Here is a 4629-nt window from a genome sequence, read left to right as displayed (position 1 = left end):
AGTTACAACAATACCATACGAATATTAATCACGTAGATATTTATAAAACCGATTATATATTACTATATTAGTGATATTATAATGTTTATTTTAAGACAATCGATAGTATAATAACTTTATTTAAGACAAAATCATAATTAAAAAATAAATGGGTGCTAAATATACATAAATTGGTTGTTAATGTGTCATATATAATGATAATTTCTACACTAAAATAGAAAATTTATGAATTATAATACAATCAAGTGTTGCATAAAAAGATCTTGAATCCACAAACAAATCAATAATGAGCTTTTTTACATTGATAAAAAGTAGAATTAAATCTTTTTAACTTTCAAATATGTGTAATTATTATGTCTCATTACATTTGAGTAACTAAAACACATCATCATTTTTAACCATTAATCAAAATCGCACCAGAAAAAAAAAATTGCATTTGTTTATACATTTTATTCCTCCCTCAATTACATCTAAAAAGTCGTGTTAGGAAAAAAATGTGATTTAAATCATATCATTTGTACATATTTTAGTTATGACAAAAAAATGGAAAAAAATGTACGAATATAAATAGATAGTATAGTATTTTCTCATTATTAAATCGGGTTGGATATCGAAATAGGTGCAAAAAAGATGGTATACTTTTTCATGTGTTATTTGTCCCACATTGAAAAATAATATAGGTGTGGTAAATATACTACATATAAATAGTTGAATTGTCCCACATCATAAAATTATCATAAGGTAGGGTGATCCTAAAATTTAATTTAGGAAAGTATCATAACTAATATTTTTTGATGTAAAAAATAAAGTGTAGAATCTTTTAATTATTATAATATTTATTTCCTATATTATTTTCAAGTGATGTTTCTAATTTTTATATAAAAACAATTACATTTCATTAGGCAAAAAAATATCGTTAAGAAAATTATGAAAATAACATAATTTGATTCGTGGTAAAAATGACATCATTAGAGTATAGATTTCATATAGTTTGTACATATATAAAATTGTGTACTTCTTAGTATGTTATATGTCCCATATTGAAAAATTATGTAGGATTATATAAAAATATCAGAATTGTCCCACATCGAAAGATTAACATAAGATGGGATGGTCTTAAGATTATAAATATGAGTCATCCTTAGAACTTAGATATCAACCTAACATCTTTTCCGTTTCTTAAATAAGATGTTTTGACTTTTGATCATATCTAAGTAAATAATTAGACATAAAATGTAAATATTAAGACCTTATAACCACTTTTTTGTTACTAAGTTAATTACCCGTTGCAACGCACGGACATCCAAACTAGTTTTAAGTACAATGAAGACAAAACCCCAATTTTGCGCTTTCATTTATATAAACCAGCAATCTCGCGCAAAACAATAGGTTTACGCGTTTAGCCGTTTAGCTCTGTTCAAGTACACCCAAACCCTTGTTTCTCTCAAATTTTCTTCTTTTCTAATTTAAATTGTCAAATTTTGTCACTTAAATTAGCTACAACATTGCAATTCAACCCTCTACGTTCATTCAAGACATTCATTTCCTTCAAATTTGGTACTAATTTCTCTCATTCCTCTTTAGTTTATGTCATTTAATTTCTTGTTCATGTTAATTTACTAGAAGTAATTTATTTTGCTTAATTATCTTAAAGTTGATATCTTTTTTGTTTATTACGATTACTAGTATGGTTTTACTGCTTTTTTTTTTGTGTTAATTTGGGTAATTAGTATTTGTGAGTAGTGCAAGTAGTTAGGGGGTAAAAGTTAGAGTCTTGACCGTGGGAAATTGGGTAATTGCTTATTATTGTGTTTGTTTATTACTCCGTATTAAATTATTAGTTTTGGAATACTAATTCCATGATTTTGTGCTATAATGACAGTTAAATTTTCCAACACATCAAGTTTTTGGCGCCTTTGTGAGACGGTATCGAGGACTGATATTGGTTTTGGTTTGAACTTGGGGCTTGTTTCTTTTGTTATTTGGTCTTTCAAATGGCTGAGAAAACCATAGCTGAACTTAATAGACCCGACCTTAAGTGGACTGGATCACCCATTAACATTGGAGTTGTGGAGGCTACAAGTTATGAGATTGAGCCGGAGTTAATTATGTTAGTTAAAGGAGATGCCTTCCATGGGCATAGTGAGGAGGATGCGATTCGTCATCTTATGAGTTTCAGACTATGGTGTTCTCTTGTTAGGATTGATGGGGTGCCTGATGAAACTGTAAAGCTCATTCTCTTTCCCTTTAGTCTTAAGGATGCTGCCAGAAGTTGGTTATACTCTCACCCTCCGAATACGTTTTCTACTTGGGAAAAGCTCTCTCAAGCTTTCCTTAACAAATACGTTTCTCCTTATAAATGCCTCCAATTTAGGCTCTCTCAACTCGACGTGACAAGCCAGCCACAACCCTTACCCACCACTCTTCCTGAGACTGACGCCAATGATAAAGACTTCCGTGAGGTGATGCGAGACTCTATGCAGCAGTTATTGGCCAATGATCTTACTCTTATGTCACAAATGGAGCAAGTCATGAGGACACAAAAGTATCAAAACATCAGGCTTCAAAACCTTGGAAATCGTGTTGAAAAAATTGAAAACCTTCTCTTGCCTATGTTTAGTAATGTGTGTGGGTTTAATCCAGGCCCTGAGCACTCCGTTTATAGGCCGCCAGCCGATTATAATTACCAACAACCCATGGATTCCCCCCCCTTTACCTGACTACAACCCTTACCATACTCCTCATCATCCTCCACAATAGGGTGACATTCTCTGTGCGCTGCAGGACAGATGACCTCATCTTAAGGGGTTAGTGGTGTTTTTTTTACTCAACCATATGAATTTTGATTATATGCTTAATGGGTGAAGTTAGTTATGTAGTTGGCTATCCTTGATGGCATCACTATGGGATATGCCAGCGTGGTCGCTCGCTCTAAATAGATAGCATTTTAGTCTCAAGTTTTAGGCTTTTAGCTAAATTATGATGCCTAATCTAAGCTAATTGTTTGACCAACAAGAGTTTCTATTCTGCTTTGACATATATATCATTAAAAACTTGCTAACGAACCTTTTGATCTATGCTCATGAACCACAGATACGACGTGTTATAATTATGTAATAAGGATACACGCGAATCACTTCGGTTTTTAACAGGGGTTCGGGCGAGTTGGGTACTAGCTGTGGATATTATATGCATGACATTTACTTCGTTTATCCATTAATCGTTGATTTATATGGTCTGATTGATTGGGTAAATTGGTTTGTCACGTGAGACGCTTTCTTCAAAGACTGCCAGTCTATACACGAATCGTACTTGTGTTGGAACAGGCTATCAACAAAGTCCCCATCTTCCTGCAACTATTTTCAGCGCAGGATGATGCAGTGAGATTTGCAAGAGAGGAGAGAACTGAAACCACTGCGACATTTCGTACGATCTTGACTGGTTATGCAGTGTTACACCTGATTTTAGTTTGTGCTTTTGATGTGTGTTTATTGTAATCTTGTAGATATGAATATATATTTAGATTTTGGCAGTGATAAGTTTTGCAGGCTTGGTTATTTGCTCGTCATCACGATCCTTGAACAAAGAAAGACCCGTGTGCCACCCAACTTAGCAGTCCCAGTCTCCTCGCAAGTCTGAGTGAGGCAAAACCTAAGACGAACCAACATGTGTGAAGCTAAGTAAATATTGCTAGAGTAGTGAAAAAAGCTTACTTTATTGCGGAAAAAGCTAGATAAGTAAAGTATTGGTCATTTGGTCATGTGTTTCGTTACGACAGTAGTTTTGTGTATCCATATTTGCGTTCTGAGTTCAATTTTTGGTTTCTCTATAAACCCTTGTAAAACCCATTTAAGCTGGTAGCCTTACATTCAAAAGTTCTGAAGTGTTCTGGGGTTGACTTTGGGTTTGAATTTTGCTCAAGTCATTTGTAGACGATTATTACTCGAACTTTAGTTATTGTTCAAGGGTTCTTTACTAATTTGATCAATCTTTTCTCTAAGGTGTGTTTGGATAGAGGGATTTGGAGGAAAAAGAAAGGGAAGGAGAGTAGAGATTTAAATTCCATTGTTTGGATAACAAACAAGGGTGGAGGGAAATGGAGGGGAAGAGATTTGGAGGGATCCATTTTCCCTCTTTCAAGCCTAAGCAAAATCTCTCCACAATAGGAAAGATTTGGAGGGAAATTCTAAACACTCACATACCATCCCCCCTCCCCTCCCCTCCATTTCCCTTCTCTCCTTCCCCTTCCCTCCCTTTCCCTCCACTTTTGTTATCCAAACATACCCCAAGGTATGTTTGAATTGAGTGATTTGAAGGGAAAAGAAAGGGAGGGAGAGTAGGGGATTTAAAATCCCTTGTTTGGATAACAAATGAGGGTGGAAGGAAATGGAGAGGGAGAGATTTGGAAGGATCCAATTTTCCTCCTCTAAGCCTAATCAAAATCTCTCCAAAGTAGGCAAGATTTGGAGGGAAATTGTATCCAAACACCCATTCCCCCTCCCTTTCCCTTCTCTCGTTCCCCCTCCCCTCCATTTCCCTCCACTTTTGCTATCCAAAAGGTGTGTTTGGATTAAGAAATTTGGATGGAAAAGAAAGTAAGGGAGAGTAGGGGATCTAAAATCTCTTGTT

At 34.7% G+C, this 4629-nt stretch overlaps 1 long non-coding RNA gene across 3 annotated transcripts; it reads left to right on the top strand.

Annotated features, from left to right (window-relative positions):
• Positions 1-1343: 1343 nt before the first annotated feature.
• On the top strand, positions 1344-3958 carry LOC141617143 (uncharacterized). 3 transcript variants are annotated; one of them, XR_012531088.1, is made up of 3 exons: positions 1356-1557; positions 1883-2807; positions 3534-3958. It is a non-coding gene; the product is annotated as an uncharacterized LOC141617143 (long non-coding RNA). The 3 variants fall into 3 exon arrangements; XR_012531089.1 differs by having other exon boundaries at positions 3549-3957; XR_012531087.1 differs by lacking the exon at positions 3534-3958 and having other exon boundaries at positions 1344-1557; positions 1883-3010.
• The last annotated feature ends 671 nt before the right edge of the window (positions 3959-4629 follow it).

This window comes from Silene latifolia, chromosome X (genome assembly GCF_048544455.1).
Source record: "Silene latifolia isolate original U9 population chromosome X, ASM4854445v1, whole genome shotgun sequence".
Classification (NCBI taxonomy): domain Eukaryota; kingdom Viridiplantae; phylum Streptophyta; class Magnoliopsida; order Caryophyllales; family Caryophyllaceae; genus Silene; species Silene latifolia.
Note: the sequence above shows the minus strand (reverse complement) of the source record. Positions and strands in the feature narration are given on the sequence as shown.